This window comes from Vitis riparia, chromosome 6, assembly GCF_004353265.1.
Source record: "Vitis riparia cultivar Riparia Gloire de Montpellier isolate 1030 chromosome 6, EGFV_Vit.rip_1.0, whole genome shotgun sequence".
In the NCBI taxonomy this organism is placed as follows: Eukaryota; Viridiplantae; Streptophyta; class Magnoliopsida; order Vitales; family Vitaceae; genus Vitis; species Vitis riparia.
The window spans coordinates 18,506,779-18,526,506 of record NC_048436.1 but is presented as its reverse complement, the minus strand read 5'-3'; the positions used below and the strand labels follow the sequence as shown (position 1 = coordinate 18,526,506).

General features: G+C 35.2%; 1 long non-coding RNA gene across 1 annotated transcript; it reads left to right on the top strand.

Moving 5' to 3' along the window:
* Nucleotides 1-3,161: 3,161 nt before the first annotated feature.
* On the top strand, nt 3,162-4,480 carry LOC117916714. Its single transcript, XR_004651591.1, has 2 exons — nt 3,162-3,489; nt 3,837-4,480. It is a non-coding gene; the product is annotated as an uncharacterized LOC117916714 (long non-coding RNA).
* Nucleotides 4,481-19,728: the final 15,248 nt, after the last annotated feature.

The window sequence follows — 19,728 nt, the reverse complement described above, 5'->3', positions numbered from 1 at the left end:
CAAATTGAGAGCTAAGTGGGTGGGAAAGGTTGACTTAGCAACATCAAACATCTTGAGTTGTTTAAGTGTCACATGTGAGCTTAGGAAAAGCTAAGTCTAAGACATACAACATCAAATTCATGAATTAAATTGCCAAAAAATGTGCATCAACAATTGATCATCGGTGATAGGACCAATTGTAGATAGAGTATCCACAATCTTTTTCATTTGCAAAAAATAATCAACAATACTCAAGGAGCCTTTTGAAGCTTCTTGCAAATTATTTTGAAGATGTTGCACCTGAGATTTGGAGTTGATGAAGAACAAACAATCAAAAGTACTTCACACTTCAATAGTAGTTTTACATTGAACAATATGACCAAACATTGGCTTCTAAAAAGAAGAAAGAATCCAACTCAGGATGAACTGGTATGTTCTGGTCCAGATTAAAAATTCTGGGTTGATTATTGAAGAATTGTCATCTCTAGTTGAGATGAAACGAGAGGACACACTGTTGTCCCAAGAAAATAACTTTCAAGATCAAAAACTCGAATAGTTGGAAGAACTCGTGAACACTAGAATCCATAGTTGTTTCTTGTGAGTTTCAAAGATAATGAAGGAATGGTAGATGTGAACGTCAGTGAGGGGGCTACCATCAATGTTACTCCACTTATGCTGAAGATGATTGATGAAGAGAGATCGGTAGTCAATGCAACAACTTAAGAGTTGGAGACGATTGATGAAGAGAGACTAGTAGTCAACTTAAGCCATATACGCAAGTCATTCTAGCTCTGATATCATTTTTTATTGATAAACCAAGAAAAATAATTATAGAGAGTTTTCTTTATATGAGTTTCAATAGCTCTATTGACTTCTAATCTACTTGAGTTTTATACATATATGTGGGTGATATAACTAGAGAGAATTTTGGAAGCATAAAAAACTTTCAATAACAAAAAGTTGTTAGTTTTACTAACTAATCACAAAGTTTGTTAAGACTAATTAACAACTTACTTCAACTTCAAAAAAAATGCAGATTTTGAAAATAAAATGAATTTCGAAATAGTTTTTTCATATTTTTTTTATAATAAGATTACATAATAAGGGAATTAAATCCTTTTCTACAATTGTTTTCCTTCTCTATGGTACTTAGGTACTGTTTGGGTTGGAAGTAATTGTTACTTGAACTGAATTTTATATTAGGAAGTATATTTAAAAAATAATCTCTTTAAAGTTAAGGATAATTTCTTTCTTTCTTTTTTTTTTTTTTTTGTAATTTTGAAATTCACAAAAAATTTAGTTCAATAATTTTTTTTTTCTTCATGACATTTGAGGAAAAAACACGAGTCTTTTTTTTAGTATAATTTATAATTCAAAGTTTTACTTGATCAATTTTAATAGAGACTTTTTTTTAATATTTATGCATCCCATGATATTACTTTTTCTTTATTTTATTTTATTTTTTTAAGTGAAATGTGTTAAACCATGCCCAAATAAATGCAAATAATCAAGCTTTGATGTCGGAATGAACTATTAATTTTCTTAAAAACATTACTTTTCAGAATTTGGTTTTAATATGCATATGATGTTCTTTTTAGCAAAATGATATCCCGAAAGTCCACTGATAAGTTCGGGATGATTTTGCATAACTGAGGTTAGGAAATACTAGTACTTCTGTTCAAATTATTTTATGCTGCTGAATTGGGATTTTCCTTTTAAATGAATTCAAATAATGAAAAAAAGTAAGAAATTTTTTTTTTGTAAAAATAATTTTAGAAGTAAGAAAAAAAAGTTTCCTTATAGTGGATTTTCTTTCTTCTCATTTTTTCAGCAGACGATATGGAAAATGATCACCCTCTGTGTGTTTATCCTTTCATTGACTGCAGCTCTTTATTTTTAAATAATAATAACCTCTGCAATGTGTATATTTGGGACGTGGAGTCTTAAAGAAAAGATGAATTCAGGATTTCAACAAATTTTTGTTGGAGTATTTTCACATTTCGAGTATGGACGACTTCAAATGCGTGGAGGACTTGGGTACTGAAACTGCGTGGGACTAATGATGCCATTTCCAAGTGGGTTCTTCTTGCCCCTACCAGAAATGAAGTCCTTGTCAAAGGCTGTCTGTGCTTGTTCTTGGAATTTAACCCAAAACATCCTTTCTCATGGAAATCATGGCGTTTTGGAAGAGTTCATCTAGTGTTGTTCTTTTACATCCGTGCTAGGATGGTGAAAATCTGGTATCTGCTCAAATTATCAGTTATTATTATTTTTTGACTGCATATGACCAAAGCCCCATGCCCTGGATTCTGTGAAGAAACTCTTGATTTTGTTGTTGAATTGGTGGGTCTTGTTTACTTTTAGTGGTGGACCTTTTGGGGGGTGATAACACTGACAACTATTTCAAAGAAAGTGAAGCGATGTGATTATTTGATCTGATTTTTAAATGATTCAGTGGCCCCTTACTTTTTATCGATTATTCCTTTTTTCACCTACAATGCCCATCACTCGTGTCGGCTTTCACAATACATCTGAGCTTTCTTGTTGGTCCTGTAGCAGATATTCACATGTTGGGCTTTAGAAAATTTGAAGGATTGGGACTCTGACATGGCGATTGGCGAAGTATAGCCAGGGGTTTCATAACATGGAAGCCGACTATTTTGAATATCATTGGCTTCATCTCTTCGCCTAGTTCACAACTCTTAAAAATCTCTTCTTCCCTTTTCCCATTTAGTTTGTATTAGAGCTTGACAGCTATGTACCACTATGAGTTCCTTTCCTACGCGCAATGTTCAATTGGAAACGATGTATCTCCCTTAAGCTTTACCTGACTTTCAATTGCTAAATCAAAGACCGTTTCTATTGTTTTGGAAAGCAGACTAAGATTATTGATTGTCACTTGTGGATTGAAGCTTCCTGGAAAAAGCAGGTTTACTGATTCAATTGACTACTTTGAGAGTTTGTGTGATGTGCCATGGTGAAATGCGACAATGCTGTGTGGATGGAACAATGACATTTCTATTTCATTCTCCGCCACAATATGAGATGTAACAAAATATTCTAACACGGCTTCTACACCATCTTTCAATTTAAGAATATGTTTGATAGTGATTTTAAAAAATATTTTTAATTTTTTTAATATTTAAATAATCAAAATTTTCAAGTGTGAAAAAGAATTAAAAACCTTTTCTAAAATCAGTGAGTAGTACGCGGAGGTCCCATTTTGTTGTTGGTCTATATATACCCTGCTCCCCCTTTCCCATCTCTCATCGCCCTCTCAGGAGGAAAAAGCAGATACTCAACCCAGCCTTGTTCGTGACCTTCAATCAGAATTCTCATTTGCAACCCTTCGATTTATCTTCTGCAACTTCTGATTTCTTCTTTGTATCTCTAGCTGGTTTGAACTTCTGCCTTTTCTCTCTTCAAATCACATTTCTCTGGACCTTTAACCCTTCTATAGCATACATTCATCTCCTTATTCCTTTCCTTCTTCTTCCTCTTTCCGGATAGGTGTGAAAAAGAATTAAAAACCTTTTCTAAAATCAGTGAGTAGTACGCGGAGGTCCCATTTTGTTGTTGGTCTATATATACCCTGCTCCCCCTTTCCCATCTCTCATCGCCCTCTCAGGAGGAAAAAGCAGATACTCAACCCAGCCTTGTTCGTGACCTTCAATCAGAATTCTCATTTGCAACCCTTCGATTTATCTTCTGCAACTTCTGATTTCTTCTTTGTATCTCTAGCTGGTTTGAACTTCTGCCTTTTCTCTCTTCAAATCACATTTCTCTGGACCTTTAACCCTTCTATAGCATACATTCATCTCCTTATTCCTTTCCTTCTTCTTCCTCTTTCCGGATAGAAACTGTTTCTTTCTTTCTTTCCATTTTTCTTTTTCCTTTGCTCCAATGGCGACCAATTCCTCCACATCCATGAAGAAAGGCAACACGAATCTCCATCCAAAAAGAGGGCAGATCAAAGTTCAAATTTTTGAGAGCTTCAAAGAGACACTTGTCTCCACAGCTTCAAAGGCAGGAGAAGCACTGGGCATCCGCAGCAGCAAGGGGGGCGACAGCGGTGGAAGCTCTGCCTCCACAAGTCCTCCGCCAAGTGGCTACAACTCCGACTGGAATTCCAGTATCTCTTAATAGAATTCCAATTTGGAAATCATCAAACTATCATCACTGCCTCCTCAATTCACTGAATTGAGCTTTTTCTAACGTCGGAGAAACAAAATCTATGACATTCTGCCATTTTAGACCCAGATCAAAGCTTCTGCTTTACTTCCAAACATATCTGTCTAGGTTTGAATTCCTGCATAACCCATGTTTTAGAGAGTCAGGACAGGAGACCATAGCCCGTCTTTGTTTATGTTTCAAGGGCAGGTCAGTGTCTTTATAGTTTATATTCCATCTGTGTTCTAAAATTTCCAGCTTTATAGTTTATATTTGTGGGCTTTGTATATATCTTCTGTTTCTATCAATGAATATGAAGCTGTTATTGTCAGCAACTCCAGTAAAACGAAATGAATGCTTCTATATTCATTTCATTGGACCCAATCAAATATTCAAATTGATGTTGGATTCTTACTTACAATAATTTTTCTGGGTTATGCCTCCTTTTGGAATTGGGGCATCAATGTCTCAAAATTTGGTGGGCTGTTTTTGGTGGTTGAAATGGTCTCCCTCTCATTAGCCAATCTTCATGTGGACCTCCCATCATCACCAATCAAAAGAACTCTCACTTTGCCAAAATTTCACCCCATGTTGTTTGAATTTGGTCCCATGTTTGGCCAAAATTTTCAACCCAATTTGATCCTCACCCTGCCTGAATTAGGGACACTAGCTACTGACCTGTGATGAAGCATGCTGATTGCCTAGTAAAATTGTGCATGAATCTTATAATATCTTAGTGATTGGGAATGCACCTTAAGACCAAATCAAACTGACTTCGTTTTTTTCCTGCTTTTAGTTATGACCCACAAGAAAGTAAAGCACATTTCAATCATATTAGATAGTGTTTCATATGATGGTGGGGTCTATTATATTAGATAGTACCCTGTCACAAGGATGTAGGGGCTTGAATATAGACAAAGCACACATACGTGTGGCATCTGCTGATTCTAGTGGCAAATTCAAGATATGGTACCCATTATTTCCTCCACAGTTGGGACAAATTGTCGAGCCTGAGGTTGAACTATGCGTCGTTTCTTCTGGTGCCCAAGAACAAGGTAGGCCAGGGCTGTGTGAGAAAAGTGAAAACCATAATGATTATGTTAAAGGAAGAGGAAAATGCTCATGTAACGAAGTGATAGCTACCGAACTTCAATTCCGACCTTATTGAATGTATGTTATGAAAATTTAGGTCATTCAATCAGAACATGAACCAATAGGATTAATGTAAAGACAAATGATAGATGAGTGTATATATATGATATCACCTAATTGATGATATATTTTCGATACATTATCAGAAAAATACAATTCAATGTTGTAATTAGACTTGAAGAAAGCATTCAAAGAGTTGAAAGAAAAATATGATTTGCAACACATCTTTGAACAAAAATAAAAAATGAGAACCTAAATTTATAAAATCAAAACTTAACACATTTATTAAAACATAATTAAAATTTTGTATATTTTTCGATAAGATATTAGCTAAATCACCCCATTACTAACTTTAATATCATAAGTACTACTTTTAATATAAAGAATGCATAAAGTTTGAATTATTCTTAGAGAGTTTTTTTTTTTTTTTTTTTTGTTCCAAATTGCATGAAAGTACAATTCTCTCGTAATTGGACTTGCTCTGTTCAATATGCCTCAGAGGAAAAGGTTGCCTGGCCAACATCAGACCTTATTACTAGTATAAGATAATCTCGATGCCTTTTGTAAACTGTGCGAACGTAGTTGGTTCCGTAAAAGGGCGATCCCCATGATCCACATAGCTATCAATTCAACCAGGGACCAAATCCAATCCCTTAGATTCTGTTGGCAACTTTTGGGACCGTATCATGAGTGTGCTTTTGATCTTCCTAGTTTTGGGCCTTTAGCTAAGCGATGACGTTGCGTGCTATTTGAAACCCAGTGATGCGATTCTGTAATCCTATTTTTATATGATTTTTAGTGGTGAATTTTCAAAGTGCGACTAACCCTCCAATTAATTACTTTCCTTCTACTTTTTGGTTACTGATTTGTCCTTTTCCTCCCGGCACGCCTCACCTTTGTTTGCTGTCCCATGGCACCGAGCTTCTCTTGCTGTTGTTGTTCTGACAGGAAACATTCAACTCTGATGCGTCAATAGAGCAGTAGAGCAGTACGCATGACCAATTACGTGGAAACTAATTCACTTGGATATTCGTAGTTATCTCTTTGGCTAATCGTCAACTCACGAAGTTTTTTTGTATGCTTTATCTTCCCAATGGTTAGGTTCTTTGTATTGGAATTGGACAGCTATCAAGCAATATGAGAAGATCCATTAAGTAATGTTGATGTAATCATGTCAATGAGAAGGTTCTTGCTAGAAGACAGTACCTTACCGTATCCGATTTGGCCGGTGGTACATACCAAGCAGCTTATCCGTGTGTACTCTTCCACTTATGTCTTAACTCAATTGCAATAACGCGACTGCTATGAGTATGAGCACTTGTACGGTTAGTAGAAGTATTGCGTGTATCCCCCACCGTAATTTCATACCTTCCGGGAAAGTTTTGATCAGCTGCGACCCACCTTCAAGAGGGAAACCCCACCAGTCTGTCCTCTATATAAACACCCCTCCTCTCCTCGCTCCTTACATCTTCTCAATTGAAATTCTGCATATTTCCTTGTATTTTTTAGAGATAGAAGTTGGGGGTTCTCCTCTGAATCTCCACCTTCTTCTTCCGTTGCTTTTCAAAAATTAGTATCTTTTCCTTTTTGACATATTCTTATCAGCATAACTATGAATTCTGTCTCTGCAAGTTCTCTCTTCGAATTTCTCTACCCAAAACGTTTTGTATTTTTCTAGCAAGGCCTCATCTCCTTTTTTTTTCTCTGCTTCTTCCTCCCCTTTCCTTACAGAAACCGTTTCTTCCCCTCCTTTCTTTTCCTTTTTTTTCCTCGTCGGAGACAGAAAATCTTCCGTGCTCTGTTTCTAGGTTACCGCACAGATCAAAAAGTCCTACCGATGGCAACTGGTTCCCCCTCACCCTTGAAGAAAAGCAACTCCGGTCTCCCTCCGAAAAGAGGCCAAATCAAAGCTCAAATTTTTGAGAGCTTGAAGAAGGTGGTTCTCTCAGTAGCCTCAAAGTCGGGAGAAACACTGGGAATCCGCCGCAGCAGCGGTGGCCATGGCGATGCCAGTGGAAGCTCTGCCTCTGCAACCCCCCCACCAAGCGGCTACAACTCGGATTGGAATTCCGATATCTCTTAAAAGAAGTCCAATCCGGCAATCATCAGCACATCACCACCACCTTCTCAATCCAACGAACTGAGCTTTTCCCAGATTCTTTATAAAAACCGGGAAAAGTTATGTGAAGAAACATCTATGTTTTCTTCGCCTTGTGCTTTGGATTTATATTTGTCTGCAGTTTCTTACTTGGTTTGCATAATGGATACGTGTGAATTGGGTATTCTCCTGCATAGCCCATGTTTTAGAAGGCTATGACAGGAGGCTATGCCGATCTATGTTTATGTTGTAAGGTCAGTGTCTTAATATTTAGTTTGCGTTCTGCCATTTCCAGCTTTTACTATGTAGAAAAAATCTCCATGTTTTTAGAGCGGAGATGACCTGGTTGGAGGAGGTGGTTTTAGTTGTCTGTATTTACCGTTTCTGGACTCTGTATTTTCCGTTTCTTCTGTCTATTGAATATGATGCTGTTTGTCTAGTGGAAAAAAAATCTATGTTTCAAGAACTTTTACTTTTTTTTTTTCCTAGTTTACTTCTTCCTTGAATTTATTATGACTGAAATGGTGGGCTGCTGTTGGTGATTGAAACGGTCGTTGATTTGGTAATTTGCATGCAAATCGTTCATCATCTTCACCAAAATCCTCCACTTGGCCAAAATTTTCAGGCCGAGTTCTTTGAATTTTTGGCCTCTCCTTGGGAAGGCTTGCCGTTGACCCTGATGAACCATGCTCATTGATTTGATTTAATGGGATTGTACATGAATCTTAGTGCTGTTTTTTCAGATTCGGAATATACCTTTGAAAAATCAGGACGTCTTTGACTTTTGTCCGCACCGGAGCTGTATTTTATTTATGAAATTTATTTTTCAAAAAGATTTTAAATAAAAAATACTTTTTAAAAAATAAATTTTATAAATAAAAAATATCTATAAAGTGTTATACATGAAATTTAAATCAATAATAACTTATTCTAATTATCCTAAATTGTAGAGGATATGAATGAAATTAACCTAAGTACATTTCCACCTTATTGATAGGGTGGGCTGTAAAAATTGATTGTGTACCATCCACCACAAGGCGCCCGTAGAGAATTGAGATTGAGACGTGAAAAGGGGTATATAGCTGTCCATTGTTTCATTGAGATTGAGATATGGAAAAAGTGCAAATGGATGAAAAAGGTCGGCCGGGAACAAGCTTATCCATATCTAATTAAGGACCCTTTCAATGATAGTTGTTGGGGGTATGCGTATGCTGTCCAGAGCATAGAAAAATAAATTCATAAAGCTGATTCTGTATCAAATAACAATAAGGCCCAACACATAGAAATGACGATGCCTTTGTTTTCAAATAAAAAAATAGGTGATTTTTCACTTGGAAGAAGAAAAAAAGAACAAAAAAAAAAAGTTGTATTAGATTATGTGGTATCCTAAAAATAATGTATGCAGATAAAGATACTGATTTCTAGCACTAAGGAGTATAAGTTTACTAGCAAGCTGTAATATGAATGAGAATCCGATAGTCAATTATGTATTCATTGATTCGATACAGAGGTATGTGACCTTTTATTTCACATATGCAATGATTCACTCATTATTATTCATCCCCAAAAGACCTTTTGCATTTATTAGTGACAAGTTGGCATGGAAGAGTTTGACAACCAACGCTTCGCTTGGCTTGGGGACCAAATAATAGCTACAAGTAGAAAAGGTAGAGAGGAAGAGGTACAAAACCGTTCGGTAGTTCCTCATATAAAATTATTGACTTTAGAGGTATAGTAATATGGAAAAGATAAAATTGTTTCAAGCACTGACAGAACCAGAAACGCCCTTTGTTTCAAAGAGAGGATGACAGGTTATTCACATTTCATTTGATGGTCAGAGACGAATTGAAAGCTAAGCAGTGGTAATTCTAAAGATTCCCCAAGGGAAAAATAGAGATGTCTTCTATGTTACCCATAACATGTGGAAGTATTGACTCTAATTTCATAGTCATTTGGTCTCCTTTTCTGGCTTTGATTTTGTGTAACTTTAATTACTAATTTAAATTTGAAAGAATTGATCTCTTTCAAATTTCATATTGAACTTTTGATATATGAGTCCGAGTACTAATCCAAGGAAAGAGGACATTAAAAAAAAAAAAAAGATCAAACAACAATCCCACCAATCTTACCAAGGTAATGAATAATCTTTTTTAGGGGTCCCATTGAAGAAAGAACAAACTCTAAAATAATGAATTTTATGGAATATTAAATCTTTTATACTGAGACTCATCTTTATCACCCTTCTTTGTCTTCCTGAGTCAATGTCAAGACTAAGAGGGGTAGGGAAAAGATTCTAAAGGATCTTGGCATCGAGCGATCTCTACCTAGCTGCCTAGGGTTAAGTTGTCTTTTTTGAACTATATCAACCCACCATTGAATGGTTGTGACGGTTATGTATTTGAAGCCTAACCAAAACAAAAATAAGGAGTCTATTTTAGAAACTTTTTTAGTTTTTAAGATTAAAAAATTGTTTTCAATCAAACTATTTTTTGGACTTTGATTTGATAATTTTTTTTTCCTCCATAAAAATCAATTTTCTAAAGTGGTTATCAAGATAAAGTGTTGTTTGAAAATATATTTTAATGGTTTTTATTTTTTATTTTTAAATGTATTTTAAAAAATAATTAAATACTTAAAAGTAAAATATTATATAAAAAATTATTCTTAAAAAATATAAGAAAACACAATTTAAGAAGATTCTCATTTCAAACAAACTTTTATCCTTGAAAAAAAATATTATAAAAAAGCATAAAAAACTAGTTTTAAATACGTTTCTAAACTTTGTGGGTTCCTCACCGAAAAGTTGAACCAAAAAATTTCAACTCCATAATCATTTCCTTCCCATGGACCATTACCAATTTTTGTCTTTCTCGTTTATTTTTTATAAACTCATTATTTAATGGTTTTTAAAATAATTTAATTCTTTTATTTAATAATACGTTGATATAAATTAATATAAGTAAATAAAATATATTAACAATAAATTCATTTTAATGATATTGATTGATATGAAAGGTATTTAGTTGAATATTAAAAAAAACCAAACACGTCGATTTTCCAAAATGACACCAAAAATGCCTACATCATCCTTCTAGATAACGCCCAGCTCGGGCTGACGTTATGGAGTTAGCAGAAAAGGGAATATCAGAATTAATTTAGGTCGGCCAACACCGAACAAAGGGTTGTGTCCTTCTAGGGCTGCTTCTGTGAAGATTAATAGAGGGGGGACAAACTCCAGAAATGGGCGGTGAGAGTGGTAGGGTTCTCTGCTTGACTTCCCACCTTTCTTCTTTTCACATTCCTTACGTGGCTGTTTCATTCTGGCCATGAAATGATTTGTCTGGCCTTATTAATTTTTGAGACAGTAGCTCTTATGTGATTTGCCCCAACGGAAGGAAACCATTTTTTAATTAAAAGTTTGTGTAATTTATGAGACTTTTATTTATTTAATTTTGTGTTAAGTTTTGGAACCACAAGACAATGGCACTTTTGGACCATAGGGGAATCACTGAGGAAATGGAGTTGCCTTCTCTAATCCACCCACTCAAGAAAAAGGATAAGAAGAAAGAAAAGAAATGTACATGTTAGGTATTGAAATCTGGTTATGGGTGTGGACATGTGCTCCTGAGGAGAGGAAATCTAATTCTTGCAACTGAATCTGTAGTGTGTAGTGTTAGGGGTTGAAAAAAGAAGGAAAGAAAGAAGAGTCACCCCCAGGAAAATGAAGGCCACGACCTCTTCCACCGACCCCAAGTCCAGGCACCAATCTCTTGTGGGACGACGGTCAACTCATTTTGTCTGTTTGGCACCAAGATTGTTTGTTTTCCGTCGATCATTAAAGAGCTCCTGAAAGCGCCCACAGTGGATAAACCCCACAAATGGGCTGTTGGAGTGGGCTCCACACCCCTCCCCATCACAGCCGAAATCATGGCTAGGTCTCGTACTGACTCGTCGAGTCTACTATGGGCCTTCTTCATCTTGTTCACACTCCTTTCCCATCACAGCCAAAATCATGGCTAGGTCTCGTACTGACTCGTCAAGTCTACTATGGGCCTTCTTCATCTTGTTCACACTCCTTTAATGTTGCGGTTGGTTTTCGTATGATGTCAGTGCTTATGGAGGAGTAATATCATTTGAATAATAATCAAGTTAAAAGTATACATTGATCACTCAGATATAATCCTTAATAACCATATCTTTTTATTTACTAATCAAGTTCAAATTAAATCTTATATAAGTTTATATTTGTGAAAATTTTGGCTTTGAACATTTATCATCATACCTAATTTTACAATTAAGATGGATGATTTTTTTTATTTTGTATTTTTTGTTTCTAGAAAAGTAAATAGGGGTTTTCTTTCCTTATGGCATTGATTGGGTAATCAGTCAAAATTGGTTTTTTGGGAAACAATATGGTATAGGAAATGAGGTGTAAATCAAACTAGATTTGTGACCTACTGTTAAGGGTGGTAGATTAGGAAAATAAAATAAAAAATTAGGGCAAGTAAGCATGTTGTGGTGTGCTTGTAATTTGGGGTTTTACCTAGAGAGAAATTGTTCTAATATGTTTTGCCTTGTATCATTGATTGCAATTAGTGGCTGCTACAATTCATGGATGTAGGTTAGTTTTTGATCGAACCACGTAAACCTTTGTGTTTTGATTATCGTTTTTTTGGTATTTTCGTGCATGAGTTCTTCTTTCTTGTGTGGGCAGTATTACATCTGCAAAGAGTTTGTGCATTGAATTCAATAAATTGGTTAATTATTTCTTCTTCATATTCCCACAATTGGTGCGGTGAGCGTGGAATTATTGAAGATGGCTACAACTAAGTTTGAGATGCAACAATTCAATGCCAAGAGAGACTTTGACATTTGGCGACAACGTATGAGAGCAATCTTGGTTCAATAGAAGGTTGCTCAAGCACTATAAGGAGAAAAGAACCTTCCAAGCACCATGATAGAGACAAAGAAGACGGAGATGCACGAAACGGCATATAGCACTATGATCTTGTATCTTAGTGACAGTGTTTAAAGGAAGTGCAACAAGAAGACAACTGTAACAGACTTATGGTTGAAATTGGAGAGTCTTTATATCACAAAATCTCTCACTAACCGGATTCATTTGAAGGTAAAATTGTTTGGGTTCAAGATGCAAGAGGACAAGAATCTTAATGAGAACTTCAATGATGAAGATCATGTAGTCATATTGTTGAACTTGTTACCATTAACCTACAATCAACTTCCTGATACTATTAAGTATGGTAGGGATACATTGTCTCTTGATTATTTGGAACCGGCTATTAGGTCTAAAGAGTTGGAATTGAGGGCAGAGAAAAAGACAAATAGTAGCAATAAGGCTCTTAATGTTTGAGGTAGAATGGAGAAAAGAGACAACAAGAACAAAGGAAAATTAAGATCCAAATCACGAATAAAGTTCAGGTGTTATCATTGCAACAAAGAGGATCACATAAAGAGATAGTGCCCTGATAGGAAGAAGAAGTTAAATGATAAGCAGGAATTTGGAGACGCATTTGTGGTGTTGGATGGTTATGATTCGACAAAAATACTTGATCACTCAGCACAAGATACTCACAAGGAGTGAGTTTTGGACTCTGGGTGCTCGTTTCATATGAGTCCAAATTATGAGTGGTTTCAAACATTCAAGGAGATTGATGGAGGGATTGTCTTCCTTGGCAATAACAAGGCAAGTAAGATATGAGGGATTGGATCTATCAAGGTGCGAATGTTTGATGGTTGTGATAGAGTACTACAAAATGTACGGTATGTTCCAAAGTTTAGAAGAAATTTGATTTCCCTTGGGATGCTTGATTCGATAAATTGTTCTATCAAAATTGAAAATGAGGTGATGAAGGTTGTGAAAGGTGCATTAACTCTAATGAAAGAGGTTCTTTTGAATGGTCTATGTTCTTTGATTGGCTCAACAGAATATGGAATTGCAACATCTATTGTAACAAAATATAAAAAAGACACAACTAACAAGATTGTTTCAGCAAATGGAGAGAATTTCACAATAGAAGGCAAAATTGTCTTGACCAATGGAAGCAATAGAACTGATTTGTGGCATAGAGGCTGGGGCATGTAAGTGAGAAGAGTCTAGATGAGTTGTATAAGAGGAGGCTAATTGGAAAAGAAAAACTCAAGAATTTAGAGTTTTGCAAACATTGTGTGTATGGTAAAAGTCATAGGGTGAAGTTTAACAAATCGATGCATACAACTCAAGGGATTCTAGACTATGTTCATGCGGATCTTTGGGGTGCAGCACGAGTTCAATCCCATGGTGGAGGCAAGCATTTTTTTTTTTTTTTTATCTCTGGTAGATGATTATTCTAAAAAGTTATGGGTCTACATATTAAAGAGTAAGGATGAGACATTTGACAAATTCAAATAATGAAGAATCATGGTTGAAAATCAAACAATGAGAAAATTGAAAATTTTTAAAACTTACAATGGCTTAGAATTTTGTTCTGAATTGTTTGATGGATACTGCAAAAAAAGAAGGGATTAGAAGACACAAAACTGTTAGAGACACTCCTCAACAAAATGGTTTGGTGAAGAGAATGAACAAGACTATCCTAGAAAGAGTCAGGTGTATGTTGTCAACAACAGGTTTACCAAGATTTTTTTGGGCTGAAACTGTGATGACAACAAAACATTTGATCAACAGGTGTCCTTCAACTGCAATTGGCTTGAAAACTCCTCAAGAAGTATGGTATAGGAAACCTACAAATTACTTAAATTTGAAGGTGTTTAGGTGTACAACTTATGCTCATGTAAAACAAAATAAACTACAACCTAAGGCACTAAAGTGTATATTTATTGGCTATCCAAATGGAGTTAAATGGTACAAGTTGTGGTGTCTTGAATCTGGTTAAAAATGACTATAATCAATCATGATGTAGTGTTCAACGAAGAATTTCCTGGTTTGAAGTCTGATGGTGCATTTTGTCAAGACGATTCAATCTGCCAAGACTACAATGTTGGTGTTAAGGTGGAGCTCACACATTTGGAATCTTGGAAAACTATTGGTCCAAGATCATCAACCCAATTTCAAGAGAAGGATTCATTTCAACAACATCGGAAACAAGGGTGTGATGATTATCAATTGGCAAAAGATAGGCAGAGAAGAGTTATAAGACCGCTTAAATATGACTATGAAGACATAGTAGTTTTTGCTCTTACAACTACTAGTGGGTCTTTAAATCAAGAACTAGAAAGTTATCAACAAGCAATGAGTTGTGATGACAAAGAAAAATGGCAGAAGGCCATGGAAAATGAAATTGGATCATTATACAAGAAAAAAACTTGGGTTTTGGTGGAGAGACCAAAAGATAAGAAACTTTTTTATTGTAAGTGGATTTATGATAATAATAATAATAATAATAAGAGGCTACACCAGGAGTAAAGAAAGCACGGTACAAAGCCAGGTTGGTTGCTAGAGGCTTTACACAGAAACAAAGAGTGGATTACATAGAAATATTCTCTCTGGTGGTGAAGCATAGTTCAATCCGGATTTTGCTAACTATGGTGGCACATTTTGACATGGAGCTTGAGCAAATGGATGTCAAAACAAAATTTCTTCATAGTGAGCTTGAGGAGACTATTTACATGAGGTAACTTGAAGGTTTTGAAACTAAAAGCAAAGGAGATCAGGTTTGTCTATTAAAAAAATCATCGTATGGTTTGAAACAGTCCCCTCGACAATGGTATAAGTGTTTTGATGATCTTATGATTTATAGTGGTTTTGAAAGAAGTCAATTTGATAATTGTGTTTACTTCAAGAAGAAATCAGGTACTAGTAATGTCTATTTTCTATTGTATGTTAATGACATGTTGTTGGCAAGTTGTGACAAGGTAGTAATTAAAGATTTGAAGAAACAACTGAAAGGAAAATTTGAAATAACAGATTTGGGGCTTGCTCAAAGAATGCTCGGAATGGAGATATCACGTGATAGAGAAATGAAAACATTAAAGCTTACTCAAAAAGAGTATGTTAATAAGATTTTGGAGAGGTTTGGCATGAGTCAAGTAAAACCTATAACCAAGGAAGAAGTCAAGTACATGAAGGAAATACCATATGCTAGTGTTGTTGGTAGCATCATGTATGCAATGGTATGTAGTAGGCTAGATTTAGCCTATGTCACTAGCATGATAAGTAGATTTATGTCAATCCAGGAAGAGAACATTGAAATGCTGTGAAATGGGTCTTAAGGTATTTGAAGAGATCTACTGATGTTGGAATTCTCTATGGAGGTGGAGCTATTGGAAAATTAGGTGCTACAAGAGTGTATGTAGATTTTGATTATGCAGGAAGTTTTGGACACAAGAAGATCCCTAACAGGATACGTTTTCATATTGTTTGGTGGAATTATAAGCTAGAAGGCTAGTCTTCAATCCAATGTGGCTCTATCCTCGACGGAAATGGAATATGTAGCTGATCGCTCGGATTTTTGTTGTTTATTGGATCAAAACAAAATTTATAACCTAATTCACTATTCTATAGCAATTTGTACTCGATCAAAAAGTGGTTTTAGTACAAACTACTGTAGTATAGTGGTTTTTAGGTATCGTCCACAAGGATGGATTATTCTTGGTAATTAAGGCTTGAATGAGATGAAAAGAAATGATTGTGATCAAATGAAATTGATTTGAAAATGCATGATAAAATTCCAAAATAACAATGTATTCAAATTGAGAGGAAAATGACATGTAAAATAGAAGAAAATTAATAAGATGTGAGATTCTCGGAGTTAGGATTTTCTAGAAAGCAATTTCCATGGTGAAAAGATATTGAGATCTAATTTTCATCAAGTTAAATTGAAAACCTAAATTCTCATCTAAACCGATTTTTGATTTAGCTTTAGGTCTAGATCTAATTTCTCTTCAAATTAGATAATCTAATCCAAGAGATCAATTCAAATCATATATTCAATTCATCTTAAATTATCTTCCAATGATTCACACAATGCAACTATTCAATCTCATCAAATCTAGCATTAAGAATTTGATGAATCTACCTAGATTGCATTGTAGTAATCATCCAAGATAATTTGAAGAGAAAAATCCCCAAATTTCAATTAATCAATCAATTGGATCAAATTACCTTTGCAAATCAAGCTCAATTCTCTAATTCACCATAGATCTTGCCTTTAGATCTTCCTTCCTCCGAGAAAAACGAGATTTAATCACTCATGCTTGGAGATTTGATCTCACAAGACATGTTTGACTACTGAGAAAATGAAGGAAAATAGAGAATTATATAGAGAAAAGAAATTTAAAAAGTTCTACAATTAGAAAATGTATCAAAAGTAAAAGTTCTTCAATGAGTCCATCTCGTTTCTATTTATAGGTCAAGGTAAAAAGGACACTTGGCAACTTTTTAGAGGTCTTCCGGATACTTCTTCATCAAGGAATCTGAAGAAATGCATTTTCGCACAAGCCCCTAGCAATCTCGCATGATGATGCGAAGTGGAAAATCCAATAGCTTCAATTTCGTTTTTCTGGAGCGTTTCGCATGACTGTGCGAAAATTTTGCATGGTCATGCGAAATCACTTTCTCACAATTTCCTTATGTGCTGCAGCCACCTCCTTTCTGTTTCATTTCGCATGACTGTGCCAAAATTTCGCATGGTCATGCGAAATCGAAAATCATGCTATTCCGACTCCTCTTTGCAATTTCTCTTATTTCTTCATTTTTAATCCATCTCCACCACCTTCAATTAAGCTCCAAAGCTTGGTCCAAGTGCATTTCATTGCTTCTTTCATTATACATTTGGATCATCATCAACTTTATTTGTTTTCTTCAATTTGATTCATCTCTTTTGTCACAAATTTATCAAAAACATGCCTTGAAATAACTCCAAAACTTCATAAAACTTGTTAGTAACTCTTGCAAGGGCAACAACATGTTAATTGAGTGTTTTAGGCATAATTACTACTCAAAAGACGTGAAAAAATATGTTCTTTTTGAGTAGTAATCATTCCCCCCAACTAACACATTGCTAGTCCCTTAGCAATGGTATAACAAAAGAAAAGAAAAACAATACCAAACAAAAGAAATCATAAGTCACATAAGCAAATCATTTGAAAAAATATATTTGAAATTTCCATAGCATAAATGATTGATAAACAAGCACACCCTACTATCCATAGGTATCAACAAAATCCCAACTTATTTACTATCTTTAATAGAAAGAATATCATGTAAGTCAAGGTATCAAAAACATATCCATCTTCATTTCCCAAACAATTTTTCCAAACAAGTCTTGAGTGTAATTAAGCTAGCCCCCAAATATAGTACTCAAAACTAATCCTCCCCCCAACCTAGCTCAAATTATCTCAAACAACAAAAATCACTCTCTCATAGATCAAGAACGCACCTATCTTTATTTTATTATTATTATTTTTTTTTCAAATGACTTATTGTAGGAGTGCAATGCTAAAAGTATCTCCAAGTATATGATCCATGTAGCGGGGATTCATCGATGACTCCCAACCATAAGGCATAGGGCACCAAGTTTATAGGACTATTTAACTAGCCACTAACTTCTCGGACTTCACCCCGGACTCCTCAAATCAGGATCCAATACCTTAGCACCTACAATTGAGCTCATACTCCACCTATCCACCCATGTAACAAGCATTGAGGTCGGTGGCTCCCAACCAAAATGGCTTAGGGCACCAGGCTTTAGAGACCTTTGGGCCATATACCCCTCGGACCTTGCTCAGGTTTCAAGGCAAGCATAACTCAACCTTTTTATTCATCAAATCATCAACTTTTTTTTTTTTTTTCAATTGGGCACATTGGCATCTTTTTAAGGTGTCTCAACTCAATTCAAGAGTAATCAATGTTACAAGACAATTAAGTTCAAGTCTTAAGGTCAGACTAGTTTTTCATCTTATATCCGGGGTCTAAAGTGCACAGTATGTGTCAAGACTCAAATAGAAATGACCCTTTGGAAAATGAAGATTTCAAAGTCAAATCAACTTTAATTCACATAACAAATCTTTTAAGATCAAGCAAATAAGCTAGTACTCTAAATCAACTTTTTTCAAGTTAGGTTTGCTCATTCATCAATCACAAATGCTATAGTCATCTCAAAAAAATCTCACCAAATAAGTCACAAATGTGATTTATGGAAAAAAAAAATTATAGAAAAACTAATAAATCTAATAACATATTTTCTTTTCTTCATTTTTAACCCTCCCCCCAACCTAACTTGTACATTGTCCTCAATGTATAATGAAAATATACAAAGAAAGAAAGGGAAGATACCTCAATCTCTCATGAATTTCAGCTTCAATAGCTAAAACAAAACTAAGACCACACATGAGAATTGTCGAATATGAATGACATAAGAGAAGAAAATATGAAAACAAATCTATTAAAAACCAAAAAAAACTATGTTAGAGACACAATGTATGAGTAAAATCAAGGTATAGATGATGACAATGTCCAAAGAAAACATGATTTCAATGATAAGTCAATGATTCTCATGGAGTTTTTGAAAATTTCACACAAGTGTGCAAACTAGACAAGAAGGTGAAGTGTGTTGCAACCACTTTCTTCTTTTGAAATAATTTGGCACAATCATGCAGAAATTTGCATGTACATGCATTGGTCAAGAGAGTTTTATCTTATTATAGCCTTCAGCATAATTTTCGCATAGTCATGCGAAAATTCGCATGCTGATGCGAAATGGTCCAGATGCATGAAATTTCTGCAGTCATCCACATTAGTTTCGCATAGTCATGCAAAAATTTCGCATAGTCATGCAAAAATTTCGCATAGTTATGCAAAATGGTCTAGATGGCTCATTTTACTACAGTCTTTAAGATGGATTTCGCATAGTCATGCAAAATGGTCCAGAGTGTTAAAAATTTTTTGCACTACCCTTATCAGTTTCGCATAGTCATGCGAGAATTTCGCATGATCATGCCAACTGGGACAGAGACTCGTTTTGCACATTTCCAAAGGTATGAAAACTCCCCTGTTTTTGCATGACTCCCCTGTTTTTGCATGACTCCCCTGTTTTGGCATGAAGACTCAAATTGGTGATGGGCCATTAAAACTCCTTTTTCCTTTGTTTCATGCATTCCATCCATCCGGAAAATCCTTCAAAACACAAATCAAAGAATTGAGATGGATTTATTTAATGGAAACTAAAAGAAAAAAAAATGAAAATTCAAAGGAAAGTAGAGAAATGAGAAACCATTGGGTTGCTAGCCATTGACATGACTAAGCCCATTATTCTGTGCATACTCAATTTGGATATGGCTTGCAAACAATGAATAGACCAACTCCTTGGTAC